The sequence below is a fragment of the Hemitrygon akajei genome, chromosome 3, assembly GCF_048418815.1.
Source record: "Hemitrygon akajei chromosome 3, sHemAka1.3, whole genome shotgun sequence".
Classification (NCBI taxonomy): Eukaryota; Metazoa; Chordata; class Chondrichthyes; order Myliobatiformes; family Dasyatidae; genus Hemitrygon; species Hemitrygon akajei.
Genome location: NC_133126.1, coordinates 63,936,595 through 63,953,207, shown reverse-complemented (window position 1 = coordinate 63,953,207; position 16,613 = coordinate 63,936,595).

Here is a 16,613-nt window from a genome sequence, read left to right as displayed (position 1 = left end):
GAGGGAAGCAAAAGTGGTGGGGGCGTCGCACTGTTGATCAGAGATAGTGTCATGGCTGCAGAAAAGGTGGACGCCATGGAGGGGTTGTCTACGGAGTCTTTGTGGATGGAGAATAGGAACAGGAAGGGGTCAATAACTTTACTGAGTGTTTTTTATAGGCCACCCAATAGTAACAAGGATATCGAGGAGCAGATGGGGAAACAGATCCTGGAAAGGTGTAATAATAACAGAGTTGTCGTGATGGGAGATTTTAATTTCCCAAATATCGATTGGCATCTCCCTAGCGTAAGGGGTTTAGATGGGGTGGAGTTTGTTAGGTGCATTCAGGAAGGTTTTTTGACACATTATGTAGATATGCCTATAAGAGGAGATGCTGTACTTGATTTGGTATTGGGAAATGAACCTGGTCACGTGTCAGATCTCTCAGTGGGAGAGCATTTTGGAGATAGTGATCATAATTCTATCTCCTTTACAATAGCATTGGAGAGAGATAGGAACAGACAAGTTAGAAAAGTGTTTAATTGGAGTAAGGGGAATTATGAGGCTATTGGACAGGAAATTGGAAGCTTAAATTGGAAACAGATGTTCTCAGGGAAAAGTACAGAAGAAATGTGGCAAATGTTCAGGGCATATTTGTATGGAGTTCTGCATAGGTACGTTCCAATGAGATAGGGAAGTTATGGTAGGGTACAGGAACTGTGGTGTACAAAGGCTGTAATAAATCTAGTCAAGAAGAAAAGAAAAGCTTACAAAAGGTTTAGAGAGCTAGGTAGTGTTAGAGATCTAGAAGATTATAAGGCTAACAGAAAGGAGCTTAAGAAGGAAATTAGGAGAGCCAGAAGGGGCCATGAGAAGGCCTTGGAGGGCAGGATTAAGGAAAACCCCAAGTCATTCTACAATTATGTGAAGAGCAGGAGGATAAGACGTGAAAGAATAGGATCTATCAAGTGTGACAGTGGGAAAGTGTGTATGGAACCGGAGGAAATACTGGAGATACTTAATGAATACTTTGCTTCAGTATTCATTGTGGAAAAGGATCTTGGTGATTGTAGTGATGACTTGCAGTGGACTGAATAGCTTGAGCATGTAGATATTAAGAAAGAGGATGTACTGGAGCTTTTGGAAAGCATTAAGTTGGATAAGTCGCTGGGACCGGATGAGATGTACCCCAGGCTACTGTGGGAGTTGAGGGAGGAGATTGTCTAGCCTCTGGGGATGATCTTTGCATTATCAATGGGAACGGGACAGGTTCTGGAGGATTGGGGGGTTGCAGATGTTGTTCCTTTATTCAAGAAGGGAAGTAGAGATAGCCCAGGAAATTATAGACCAGTGAGTCTTACCTCAATGGTTGGTAAGTTGATGGAGAAGATCCTGAGAGGCAGGATTTATGAACATTTGGAGAGGTGTAATATGATTAGGAATAGTCAGCATGGCTTTGTCAAGGGCAGTTTGGGCCTTACGAGCCTGATTGAATTTTTGAGGATGTGACTAAACGTATTGATGAAGAAAGAGCAGTAGATGTAATGTATATGGATTTCAGCAAGGCATTTGTAAGGTACCCCATGCAAGGCTTATTGAGAAAGTAAGGAGGCATGGGATCCAAGGGGACATTGCTTTGCGGATCCAGAACTGGCTTGCTCACAGAAGGCAAAGAGTGGTTGTAGACGGGTCATATTCTGCATGGAGGTCGGTCACCAGTGGTGGGCCTCAGGGATCTGTTCTGGGACCCTTACTCTTCATGATTTTTGTAAATGACCTGGATGAGGAATTGGAGGGATGGGTTAGTAAGTTTGCTGATGTCACAAAGGTTGAAGGTGTTGTGGATAGTGTGGAGGGCTGTCAGAGGTTACAGTGGGACATTGATAGGATGCAAAACTGGGCTGAGAAGTGGCAGATGGAGTTCAACCCAGATAAGTGTGAAGTGGTTCATTTTGGTAGGTCAAATATGATGGCAGAATATAGTATTAATGGTAAGACTCTTGGCTATGTGGAAGATCAGAGGGATCTTGGGTCCAAGTCCATAGGACACTCAAAGATGCTGCGCAGGTTGACTCTGTGGTTAAGAAGGCGCATGGTGTATTGGCCTTCATCAATTGTGGAATTGAATTTAGGAGCCGAGAGTTAATGTTGCAGCTATATAGGACCCTGGTCAGACCCCACGGAGTACTGTGTTCAGTTCTGGTCGCCTCACTACAGGAAGGATGTGAAGCCATAGAAAGGGTGCAGAGGAGATTTACAAGGATATTGCCTGGATTGGGGAGCATGCCTTATGAGAATAGGTTGAGTGAACTCAGGCTTTTCTCCTTGAAATGACGGAAGATGAGAGGTGACCTGATAGAGGTGTATAAGATGATGAGAGGCCTTGATCATGTGGACAGTCAGAGGCTTTTTCCCAGGGCTGAAATGGTTGCCACAAGAGGGCACAGGTTTAAGGTGCTGGGGAGTAGGTACAGAGGAGATGTCAGGGGTAAGTTTTTTACTCAGAGAGTGGTGAGTGCATGGAATGGGCTGCCAGCAACGGTGTTGGAGACGGATATGATAGGGTCTTTTAAGAGGCTTTTGGATAGGTGCATGGAGCTTACTAAAATAGATAAGCCTGGTAATGGGTAAGCCGAGTAATTTCTAAGGTAAGGACATGTTCAGCACAGCTTTGTGGGCTGAAGGGCCTGTATTGTGCTGTAGGTTTTCTATGTTCTATGTTCTATGTCAAGGAAACAGGAGCCAATCATCGGCTTCACGAAAGAGGCGTTGCACATGCTCCTAACCGCATCACGCTACGGAGGACAAAAGGATTAAAAGCTTCAAGTTCCTAGGAGGCCATCAGTCATAGCCTGTCTGGGGAAAACCACATAGATACATCAGCTAAGAAAGTGCGACAGCACTTCTACAGTACTCTCTCAGGACTCAGGAGGCTAAAGAAATTTGCCATGTCCCAATGACACTCACAAATTTTGGTCACTGCACCATAGAAGCATCCAATCCGATGCTTTATGGCTTGGTACGGCAACTGCTCCGCAATTGACCACAAGGAACAGCAGAGTTGTGGACACAGCTCAGCACCTCATGGAAACCGGCCTCCCTCTATGGACTCCATCTGCCTCAGTAAACCAGACAACATAATCAAAGAACATACCTCAGATATTCTTTGTTCTCCTACCTCCCATCAGGCAGAAGATACAAAAGCCTGAAAGAGTGAACCATCTGGCTGAAGAACAGTTTCTAACAACTGTTATAAGATGATCAAATGTTTCCCTAGTACAATAAGATGGACTCGTAACCTGACAATGCTCCTACTTTTGACCATACAGCTTATTATCTATCTATACTGCACTTTCACTGTAATCTTCACACTTAACTCTGTACTCTATTATTTTACCTTGACCTACCTGAATGAACTATTGTAATGACTAGATCTGTATGAACAGTATGCAAGACAAGTTTTCCATTGTACTTCATTATGTGTTACAATAATTAACCAATTATCCAATTTATGAATTTACTATAAAGAAAAACCTCCACAGTCTGCATTTAATTAAAATATATTGGTTTTGAAAAGAGGAAGTTGTGATAATAACTACAAAGAATTGAAGACTTTTTCATAAAAAAACACATATCGCAGTAATTACTGGAAGAATCATTAGGAAAATAGGCACTATTGTACTTTAAGGAGTTTAAACTCATCAAATCTTCTACACAAGTATAGAATCCATCAAATCTTCTACACAAAGCAAAACCTACCATTATTGACAACAAATTTTAACCTATCAATCCCTATCTTTTCTAACTTATTTTGTGTAACATTCAAAAGGGTGTAAGCTGTAGCTCATTTGTTAGTATGCTTGCTTGAACTTAGAATTTTGTGTTCAATGTAGTTCCCTCAATGTTACCACTGGCTTGAGCATGACTGAATTTTTATGTTCTTGCCAACCAAAAGAACAAACAAAGCTATTAGACGAAACCAGTGTGGTCTACAGCAAATATTACGTCAGCCAAACTAGGTGAAAGCTACCAGCAAGGATCCATGAGCCTGAGCTGGCTCTAAAGCACCAACTCTCCCTCACCTCTACCCATGAAGATCGAACGGGGCACAATTTTGGCTGGGCATCAGGGAGCTTTATGGAGCAAGTGAACACATGGCATGCAACGGAATTCCCGGAAGTGAGGTTTTCCGCGAACAATTTAGTAAACAAACACATAGACCGCAATCCTGTTCGTGAGCCAGTGCGGGCAAAATTCCAGACCACAATGCACGAAGTTTGCCACACAGTCAACCAGAGATGAGATTTCCTCCCCACTTCACAACTGAGCTTCAAAGACAACGTTGATCAGCTGATTGAGAAGTATATAAAAGCAAGGCATTCAGAGGACACACCACAATCAACAGCACACCGAGGATGTCTCCTCCGACGGTGACAAAATGTTTGCGAATAAATTGCCATGATCGGAGAACAACTTAACCCAATCAGTGGCAAGTGTGTTGATTGTGCCGTGGAATATAAACATCAGATGGAATTTGTAATTGATGGGGATTTATATTGGCATGTACAGTATAGTGCGGAGCAGGGTGTGAAACTAGAGATGTAGTTGCTGGGAGATTATTTGATGATGTGTTCACAGTCAAGGTTATTAAGCACTTGTAGCACTACACTCAAAACTTCCACCAGCTACTTCATGTAGGTTTTCTGGGGTCCATTGGTAGACATCTTCTCTTCTTACCTCCATCTCATCTACTAAAGTGTTCTGAACGTTGATGCCTGACATGATCACACTCTGCCATGACTCACCAAGCTCACAAAACCTGTTCGTCTCCAGTTATAGGGTCTGAGCACTTCCCCTTTAAGAAGTTCAGTCTGCAGTGTCAAGATTCCACTGTTGCTCATCACACTCATACCTGGGCTCACTTGTATGTAATAAATAGCGTCATTGAACTGACGGATGTTAACTTTGTGATAATGAATTTCTATCTTTCTGCATCAGGTCAATTCAATGAGAATTTATCGTGCAAGGTGATATTGCAGTATATGGCTTCCAGTGCCCTTTAATTTACCAATTCCCTCCTATCTTCATCACCTATTTTTACATATGCCTCTTTTTTTTGTAATTTGCTCAGCCAGAGTACATGGTTTAATAGCAGATCTACTTTATCATGGTGGCATTGTTATAGCAATGTGCTTAGGGTGTCCAGCAATCATTAGTTTCATCTCCTAGACATAGCATCCTTAATTGCAGTTGTAGAAGCCAATACATCTGTCCACTTATTTGACAAAAAAAGTAATCTCCAATCGTAACATGAAAATACGTGGAAAGTTTGGAAAATGGAGTCAATATTTAAAAGCAAGGCATAATGAGGTGTGGATGAAGTTCATCATTCAAATTACAGGTTTTAATATATTGTGACGCAGATGAAGGCAAGTTTAGCTCCATCACTGAGCAGTCTTAATAGCTGTACCTTTGGCACTGTTGGTTCTTCACCTCAATTACACAATGTCCTGTTTATATTCCCCATTGTGTCTTTGTAGTCAACCAAATAAATGATTCACATGCAGCTATTTGCAATAGAGGATTTCCCCCAAGTTCTGCTAAATGATTAATAAAGATATATTTATTTATGCAATGCATTCAAAACTCCTTTAATTACAACTTTAATTAAATTCTAGCTTCCCTGATCCAAATCTTATCTTTACTCTTGGGTATCCAGCTTTGCAGAGTAATAGAGTTATTGCAAGTTTTTAAATTATAATTATAGTCGCACTGAATGTGTAGTTTTACAATGAATTCAGTTTGCATACCATGTCTTTATATGGCTGTTTGTTTCTTAAGAGTCTCTGAACTGATGAAAGTTAAGTCCACAAAATTGACAAGGGTGAATACACACTGGAGTGTGGTGATTTACTGAATAATAGCCTGGACTGATACTGTGCTTTCCTGCCACAAAGCAAGCTGCTACTAAGATGATTCATTTTGCGTTCTTTCATTCATCAATAAAATTGACCTGCTCAGCTCCCAGCAGTTACAGCTTACTGTACAGTACATTCAAAAGTTACTATCATAACATTTTGGTGGAATAATACATTTTTAAATGACAATTAGAAGTTCATACAAGACCATGCCCAGCAAATGTAGATCTCTAAAGACTGTGGTTTTTCTTTAGGCTTCCCCAGTGACAGCCTTGCCAGTAACAACTATTTCCTTAGTATCATCCCCCTGAAGCAACAAGCTCACTGTGTCAACCTCTCTGTTTTCTGATGACAGCAGAACTCTGCAAAACTGCTTCCCAGTCCAGACTTCAATCCTCATAGTTTTGGGTAAAAGAGCATACTAGACGACTTGAAGTTTAAACAAACAGCTGCTTTCAAGGGTATTAAAAGAATATGTAAAACCTGTATATTCCAGAACAGGATTCAATTTGGAGACAATCCATTGTTTTGGCAGTTGTGGTTGGTGTGCTAGCAGTTTAACAAATACTAGGCCACATATTCCTAACATTCTGCAAATGGTTTGTAAATCTCCGCAGAGAAATCTACCGTTGCTCTAGAAATTAACAGTTTAAAATGTTGAGGGCAGCAATTGTTTTATAATTGAGAACACCGTGATGCTAGTATGTTGGACATAAAGTTTTAAGCTAAAATGCTATACTAATGTCATTGTATAGTGGGCACAAACAAAATTAATGAAAGTAGTTCACCAAGTTTTAGAAAAATAAAGCTCATTTCACACTCAAAGAAAAAGAACTGCTGTTTCCGTCAGGAAATGTCCAATGTAGCTCATTTCTTCCACTATGCATGTATATTGTTGTAAAAAACAGTTTAGTAAAACAGCCTGGAGCAAAAATAATATGAGGTGAGAGAGATAATAAATATAATCTAAAACATTCCCCAAGGAAAGTAGAAATTAATTTTGTATTAGTCATTATAAAATTTGCAGCATTTCATAAAAGAGTACAGGTAAATGGAAAATAAATCACAAAATTATTGAATACAGTATATTTATTCATGAGCAGGAAGCTGCATATCTCAAGAGAGACTAATTTGGTTAGGAGTGAGAAAGAAGTCATATTTTAACATTTGCAAATATAGGATTCTATATTTACGATTGCTGGCTATTTTCTAGCCTACATTTTCTCTCTACGGTTCACAGACATAGCAATCCTTCCCAATCTTTGCCTACAGTCCACATGGTTTGAATCTTTGCAAATACTGTATTCTGCTTAAATACTTGTACAGATCTGTAACCCAGGACTTACTGCAGCCTTATTTTCCAGAGCAGGCAAAGCTGCAGGTAAACAGCATCCCGCATTCAGCTACTGGGAATGCAGCTGCCTCTGTATGTCGTAGGGAGTCCTCCGAAGCTGCCTGAACTCAACACAAGCTTCCGAAGAATCTGCAGCCAGTCAAAATGCAGGAAAAACAGAGAGAAAAAAAACTGCAAATGATAGAAATACTCAGCAGGTCTGGTCGCATCTATGAAAAGAGCAGCAAAATTAATGTTTTAGGTTTACTATCTTCCATCAGAACTGACTGGAAATACAACAAGTTTTAAATCGCAGAAGAGTCTGAAGGTTCCAAGAACAAATGAGAATTTCTATGATAGGCTAGAGACCAGGAGCGATTGAAAAACTCAGCTGAAATGAGGTGTAAAAGGTTGATAAATGACTAAGCTAAAAATGAATTCAGAAACTGAATACCAGAAATGTGAGTTGCAAAACTGGGTTTGCTGGCTTTTTGAAATTACTGAATTCAGTGGAAGATGAGATGCTGTTATTTGAGTTAGGAAATCTGAGACAAATAATTGAGAGTGGGAATGGGACAGAAGATTGGAAAACAAGGCTCCCCCTTGTGGACTGAATGAAGTTGCATTCCCTGAAGTACAGAAAACCAGATAATGGCCATTGAATATAGTTTACTTGTTTGGAAGAAAGAATTCTGAATGTCTGAAGAAGGGGAGGTAAAAATACAACTGTTGTAGCTGCTATATTTGCATGGGAAGGTACAACAAGGAAGGGAGGAGGGTGGTTAGGATGGAAGAACAGACCAGGAAGCCATGAAGGTAATGGCCCCTTCATAATATTGAAGAGGAAAGAGAGTGGAGGGTATTTCTCTCTCCAAGCCTGCTAAATATTTCCAAATTTTTCTACTTTTTTCCAGTATTTGCTGCATTTTGGCTCTGTACCAGGTTAAAGGTTCAAGATTGTTTAATGACATTAAACCGAATCCAATGCATAACGAGAAAGCACAATAAGATAAAGAACACAGCGATAAAAAATAAAATATATAAAAATATGTAAGATAGTTTACTTACACAGATTGGTTGTAGGCCCATAAAGTGATGTTAGGCACAGAGTGTCTGTACATAAGGTGACTGACAGGGAAATGATAAAGTAGTGGTAGTTGGCGATGCGGAGAGGTGCAGCCTTACTGCTTGTGGAAAGTAACTGTTTTTGAGACTGGTGGTCCTAGCATAGATACTACGTAGCCTCCTATATTCCACTATATTCATGAGCAGGGTGGGTGGGATATTATTGGCCCTTTCCCTGCACTTTTCTGTATATATGTGATGCACCATCAATAACTCTTGGAGACGTGAGGCGAGATATCGGCTCTTATTGGCTGGAAGAAAGAACAAGCAGCAATTGACCACCACACTGCATCCTGGAGACTGAGGCCGGGGCAGTGTCCCCAATTGCCTTTATACTGGGGTCCGTGGGAGGAGCCACAGGAGCAGTCAGTGGGGGGGGGGGGGGCATGTCCAGACAGGTATATGCAGTTCACCACAATATGTCCTTGATGGCGGGTAGGCTGGTGCCAGTGATGTGTTGGGCAGTTTTGGCTACCTGTTGTAGAGCCCTCTTGTATGCTGGAGTGCAGTTTCCATTCTATGCAGGAATACAACTTGTAAGAATGCTCTTTACTGTGCATCTGTAGAATGATGTGAGTTTAGATATACGTAGTCCAGCTCTCTTCAGCCTCCTCAGAAAGTAGAGGCATTGGTGAGCTTTCCTGATAGTGTAGGATGTGTTCTGGGACCATGAAGCGTTGTACAAGATGTGCCCTCCCAGGAGTTTGAAACTGCTCACTTCTGCTGATGTAAGGAGGGGAGTGAGTAGTGCAAGTTCTTCTGGTTAATAACCATAACGTTTGTCTTGTTGACATTGAGGAAGAAGTTATTTGCCAGGCACCAGGCCTCAAGCTCTTCCACCTCCTCCCTGTAGGCCATCTCATCATTGTTGATGATGACCACCACCACCATCGTGACACTGGTGAACGTAACAATGTGGTTACTTGGGCGATTGGCAACGCAGTCAGGTGTGAGCAGAGTGTAGGGCAGTGGGCTCAGCGCACAGCCCTGGGAGGCACCGGTGTCGAGGGTGACGGGGAGGGCGGAAAGGTTGTGCATGCTGACTATCTGTTGGTTAGGAAGTCCAGCACCCAGCTGCACAGTGAACCTGGCACAAACACTGCCGTACACCATTCACACGAATGGGAGTGTCAGCCGCCAGCACTGAAGATATTTATTGTTATTTCTTTGTCACTCTTTATCCTGTAATTGTTTTGAGTGCTAGCATATTTTAATGTGTTAAACATTAAAATTATGTTTATAGTTTAAAACAGATTTAAGAGATGATGAAGTATCCTAAACTCCAAAATCTGGCTTCCTTCACCACTTTCATTTCAGACTAAAGTCAAAATCATGTTCCCTGTGTACAAATTCAAATCATCAATACATTGCTATGATCAGAAGTGGAACCTATCATTGACCATTCAATAAAACTACGTCCAGCCCTTACAGGTCCTAGTGATACTCTTACATCACAACCATCTTTCTTGTATGTTAGTTACCTTTCCAGCCATACTGCCTAGACTTGCATATCAAATCTGAGTTTTTCTAAAACTTCTTATAAGATATTTGAGTAAGATATTTCTGCAGTACCTACGTCCATGAGACATAGGAGCAGAATTAGGCCATTCAGCCCATTCAACCTAGTCCACCATTCCATCATGGCTGATCCTGGACCCCACTCAACTCCGTACACCTGCTTTCTCACCATATCATTTGATGCCCTGACTGATCAGAAAACTATCAACTTCCATTTTAAACGTACCCACAGACTTGTCCTCCACCACAGTCTGTGGCAGAGCATTCCACAGATTCACTACTCTCTGGCTAAATAAATTCTTCCTTACCTCTGTTCTAAAAGGTCACCCCTCAATTTTGAGGCTGTGCTGGATACCCCCACTATAGAAAACATCTTCTCCACATCCACCCTATCTAGTCCTTTCAACATTCGGTAGGTTTCAATAAGATTCCCCCCTCATTCCTCTAAATTCCAGCCCAAAGCTGCCAAACATTCCTCATGTGTTAACCCCTTCGTTCCCGGAATCATCCCCCTGAGCCTCCTCTGGACTCTCTCCAATGACAACACATCCTTTCAGAGATATGGGTCCAAAACTGTTGACAATACGCCAAGTGCAGCTTGGCTAATGTCTTATAAAGCTTCAGCATTATCTCCTTGCTCTTATATTCTATTCCCCTCGAAATAAATGCCAACATTGCATTTGCCTTCTTTACCACAGACTCAACCTGTAAATTAACCTTCTGGGAGTCTTGCACGAGGACTCCTAAGTCACTCTGCACCTCTGATGTTTGAATTTTCTCCCCATTTAGAGAACTTAATTTACAATATAAATCCAATTTCCCAAATATTTAGCTTTTTTAACAGATTTGTGTTTATTCACTTAAATTATCCCTGGCATTTTCAATGGTAAAATTAAGAATTTTATATACAGTGGATTTTGGTTAACTGGTTAATTAAGTGGCTGCCCCAATTATCCAAAGTTTCATGGAAATAATTTAAAAGGTATAAAAAAAAGAGACTACAGCTTAACTGAGTAGCAAAGTATGTATTTAATGAAGCACACAACAAATTAGAACACTGTAGAACTGTGTATTAGTTCCTCATAGTCTTCCAGTTTATGCTACCCTGTCCAGGGAGTGGTAGCACCTCTGCTGAAGAGGGTTGTTATGTCCATTCTGGGGCAGCTCACTCACCTTCAGTTACCACTGAACACTCAGCTCTCACCTGTGGCTTGAAATAGCTGCTTGCACGCGACAGCAGCCACACCTTCAGTTACCACTGAACACTCAGCTCTCACCTGTGGCTTGAAATAGCTGCTTGCACGCGACAGCAGCCACACCTTCAGTTACCACTGAACACTCAGCTCCCACCTGTGGCTTGAAATAGCTGCTTGCACGCGACAGCAGCCACACCTTCAGTTACCACTGAACACTCAGCTCTCACCTGTGGCTTGAAATAGCTGCTTGCACGCGACAGCAGCCACACCTTCAGTTACCACTGAACACTCAGCTCCCACCTGTGGCTTGAAATAGCTGCTTGCACGCGACAGCAGCCACACCTTCAGTTACCACTGAACACTCAGCTCTCACCTGTGGCTTGAAATAGCTGCTTGCACGCGACAGCAGCCACACCTTGGTAGACTGCTTCAATAGGCATGCCAAAGCAGGTGAGGACAGCCGGCGGGCATCATACCCCGGTGAAGTGGGGACATGCCAGTCCTTGCATGTGAAGTTAGCTCCAGCGTACTTGGCAGATGAGAAGGACAGTGAGATGCAACGACCTGGAAGGTAGTTCTGCAGCACTTTGTGGGGAGCAAAGGACGTGATAAGGCACAGAAGTCATGGGGGTTACTTGTACCACCAACCTGGGCTTCCGAGATCAAGAGAGTGGAACTGTCCCAGTGCAAAGGCTCTTCCTCTTTAAAAACTCTCCCACACGGGTTTCAATGTTATTGTTGGCTACAACGGACAACCAACACACTGCCATGTTCTTTTGATTGACTGTAACTGAACAAAATTAGCACAGACGCCTAGTGTAGATAATGGACTAACTTCATAGAATGCTTTTGAAGATTACAGCCTTCAAATCTTCATTGTAACGTTCAAGGCGATTGTTGATACCTTCAAATTCTTCATATTTCCCAACCTGTTGAAGATGGCAAATCATTTCAGTTTCACACCTGGCTGTTTCTGGCATCTCCAAGCCTGAATGCCTGGAAGTGCAGTGAGCAATTCTAAATGGTCTTGCTGCCTATTTCTTGCCAACTATCAGTGACAAATATCACTGCTTTTTGGACCCAAACACATGCAAGTAATGCTATTTAAAAACTGGTTGCTCTAAGCACAACGTAATATCAAATGGCTACACAAGTTTGCATGTTGCATGTTACACAAGACGCTAGTTATAAGCTGTTCGTTGACAGTCTTTTGTCCTACTTAAGCAGCATTGTGTCTCAAATAAATGAAGGGAATCACAACTGTTTTCTTGATTACCTTTGTTCTTTAAAAATTGTCCCAAATAAGCAGCTACCCGAATTAACCAGAATCCACTGTATCTCAAATAAATTCCAATTGTACATTAATAACAAAAATTAAATTACAAATCCACTTTGGCACAGTTAATTTTCTGACCATTAGTTATAGATCCCAGTATTTTTACAAGAAATAGACTGCTGACAGTTCACCTGTTTCCCTCTCCCACCTTTCTTAAATGGTAGAGACATGCTAATTTTTAATGCAGTTTCCCAACTCAGGAGAACTTTGGAAAAATTATAGCTCTCAAAACCATACTCTCAGCCACTACTTTTAAAATTCTGGAATGGAAACCATTTGATCCACACCATTTGACAATTTTAGACCATAAGACATAGGTGCAGAATTAGGCCATTTGGCCTATTGACTCTATTCCACTATTTTATCATGGCTAATCTATTTGTTCTTTAACCCCATTTTCCTGCCTTCTCCCCATATCCTTTCACATCCTGACTGATCAAGACCTATCAACCTCCATCTTAAATGCACCTGGCCTTCATAGCCAACTGTGGCAATGAATTCTGTAGATACTGATGCACCATCAATAACTCACTCTGAGACATAAGAAGCAAGATATCGGCTTTTATTGACTGGAAGAATGAACAACACTACATCCTGGAGAATGAGGCCGGGCATCAGGCCTCAATCGCCTTTATACAGGGGTCTGTGGGAGGAGCCACAGGAGCAGTCCAGACAGGTATATGTAGTTCACCACAGATACATCATCCTCTGACTAAAGAAATTCCTCCCCATCTCTATTCTAAATGGACATCCCTCTATTTTGAGACTGTGCCCTCTGCTCCTAGACTCTCCCACTAAATGAAACATCTTCTTCACAATCACTCTGTTTAGGCCTTTCAACAGGCCCAGGGCCTTCAGTTGCTGCTCAAATGATGTCTTTCATTCCTGTAATCATTCTTGTGAAGTTCCTCTGAACCCTCTCCAATGTCAGCACATCTTTTCATAAATAAGAGGCCCAAAACTGCACGTGAGGCCTCGCCAGTGTCTTATACAGCCTCAGCATTACATCCTTGCTCTTATATTCTAGTGCTCTTGAAATTAATGCTAACATTGCATTCGCCTTCCTCAACAGTGATTCAGCCTGCAAATTAACCTTTAGGGAGTCTTGCACGAGGACTCCCAAATCCCTTTGTAACTCTCTCCCTGTTTAGAAATCAGACTAGGCTTTTAATCCTCCTACCAAAGTGCATGACCATACACTTCCCGACACTGATTTCCATCTTCCACCTCCTTGCCCATTCTCCTAATTTGTCCTTCTGCAACCTCTCCGCTTCATCAAAACTACCTGCCCCTCCACCTATCTCTGCTTCCACTCCATACTTGGCCACAAAGTCATCAATTCCATCATCCAAATTATTAACATATTGTGGCGACCCAATTACTAGCACACTCGAACCGGCTGACAATTAGCCAGCGTGCAGGCACAAAGGCTAGGTCCGGAACAAAGGGAGAAAGCCTGAGGCGGTGTCAGTATGTGCCTCTCGCGGGGGAGGGAGAGTTTAAAGCAAGACTGTGAAGTTGGAATAAACTTTATCTTTGACTGCAGTTTACCGACTCCGTGTCGTTATTTTAGCGCTGCGTGTAGCACACCGCTACAATATAACATAAAAAGTGGTCCCAACACAGACCCCTGCAGAACACCACTAATCACCGCAGCCAATCAGAAAAGACTCACTTTATTTCCACACTTTGCCTCCTGCTAATCAGTCAATGCTCTATCCACGCTAGTATCTTTCCTGTAATACCCTGAGCTTTTATCTTGATTAGCAGCTTCATGTATGGCACCTTGTCAAAGGCCTTCTGAAAATCCAAGTACACGGCATACATTGATTCTCCTTTGTCTATTCTGCTTTTTATTTCTTTCAGGCAAGATGTTCCCTTAAAGAAAACCATGCTGACTTTGGTCAATTTCGTCATGTGCCTCCATGTACCCCAAAACCTCATCCTTTACAAAGAACTCCAACATCGTCCCAACCACTGAGATCAGGCTAATTGGCCTATAATTTCCTGTCTTCTGCCTCTATCCCTTATTGAAGAGTGGAGTGACATTAGCAATTTTCCAGTCTTCCAGAACCATGCTGGAATCTATTGATTCTTGAAAGATCATTACTAATGCTTCCACATTCTCTTCAGCTAACTCTTTCAGAATGATTGGGTGTAGTCCATCAGGTCCAGATGACTTAACTTCTCACTTTTCAGTTTCCCAAGCACCATTTCCCTAGTAATAGCAACTGTACTCACTTCTGCCCCTTGACTTCTCAGACTTCTGGGATACTACTAATGTCTTCCACAGTGAAGATTAATGCGAAATATTTATTCAGTTTGTCCACCATTTCCTTGCTCCCATAACTATCTCACCTCTCTTTTACTCTTTATATATCTGACAACATTTTTGCTATCCTCTTTGATATTATTGGCTAGCTTACCTTCAAGTTTCATCTTTTCCCCTCTTATGGTTTTGTTGCCTTCTGTTGGTTTTTTTTTAAATTCCACAGTCCTCTAGTTTCCTAATAATTTTGATTTATTATATACCCCCTCTTTTGCTTTTATGTTGGCTTTGATTTCCCTTGTCAGCCACTGTTGCCTCATTCTGCCTTTAGAATACTTTCTCTTTGGGATGTATCTATCCTGCATATTCAAAATTGCCTCAGCTCCAGCTATTGCTACTCTGCCATCATCCCTACTAGTGTCCCCTTCCAACCAGCTTTGGCAGCTTCTCTCTTATGCCTCTGCAATTCCCTTTACTCCACTGTAGTAGTGTTACTCTGACTTTAGTTTCTCCCTCTGAAATTGCAGGGTGAATTCTATCATATTATTATCACCATTTCCCAAGGGTTCCATTACATTAAGCTTCCTAATCATATCCGATTCATTACAAAACTCCAAATCCAGAATTGCTAATCCCCTAGTGGACTCAACCACAAGCTGCTCTAAAAAGCCAACTCGGAAGTATTCCACAAATTTCCTCACTTGGGATCCAGCATTAATTTGATTTTCCCAGTCTACCTGCGCAGTGAAATCCCCCCTGACTAACGTAACATTGCCTTTTTGACTTGCTTTTTCTGTCCCCCACTGTAATTTGTGGAGCATATCCTAGCTACTTCTCAGAGGCCTGTAAATAATTCACGTCAGGGTCTTCTTACTCTTACAGTTTCTTAACTCTACCTACAAGGATTTGACATCTTACAATCCTATGTCACCTCTTCCTAAAGGTTAGATTTCATTTTTTTACCAGCAGAGCCACTCCCCCTCCTCTGCCTACCTGCCTGAAAAGGTTGTGCAGATTGTGTGTCCTTGGATATTAAGCTCCCAACTACTATTGTCTTTCAGCCATGACCCTGTGATACCCACAATGTCATACCTGCCAATCTTTAACTGTGCTACAAAATCAACAGTATCTTATTTTGTATGCAGTGTGCATTCAAATATAACACCTTCAGTCCTGTATTTGTCACCTTTTCAATTTTGTCCCCCTTTTTCATTGCATCTCATCCCACTGACTGCAATTTTGCCCTATCATCTGCCTGTCCTTCCTGATAGTCTCACTGTACACTACCTCTGCTTGTAAACCAACATCCCCATCCTCAGCCCTATCACTCCAGTTACCATCCTCCCACCAGATTAGTTTAAACCCTCTCAACAACTCTAGCCATCTTGCCCACAAGGATAATGGTCCCCCTTGGGTCCTGGTGTAGCTCATCCCTTTTGTACTGCTCATACCTTCCCCAGAACAGACCCCAGTTAGAAATCAGAAACCCTGCCCCCTGCACCAGTTCCTCAGCTACACATTCATCTGCCAAATCATCCTATTCTTGCCCTCGCTGGTGCGTGGCACAGACAACAATCCAGAGACAGTTACACTGGAGGTCCTGTTTTTCAGCTTTCTACCTGGTTCTCCAAATTCTTTCTTTAGGACCTTCTCTCTTTTCATTCCTGTGTCATTGGTACCAATATGTACCAAGACATCTGGCTGTTCACCCTCCTCCTTCAGAATGTTGTGGATGCAATCCAAGACATCCCTGACCTGGTCCCTGGGAGGCAACATACCATCGGAGTCTCTCTATCACTCCTTAGTCTCTCTTATCTACTCGTCTAACTATGGAATCTCCGATCACCTCTCCATTCTTCCTCTGACACAGCATCCGTCTCAGTACCAGTGCTCCAGTTACTGCAGCTTCCCCCGGTAGGTCGTTCCACCTCCCCCCCCC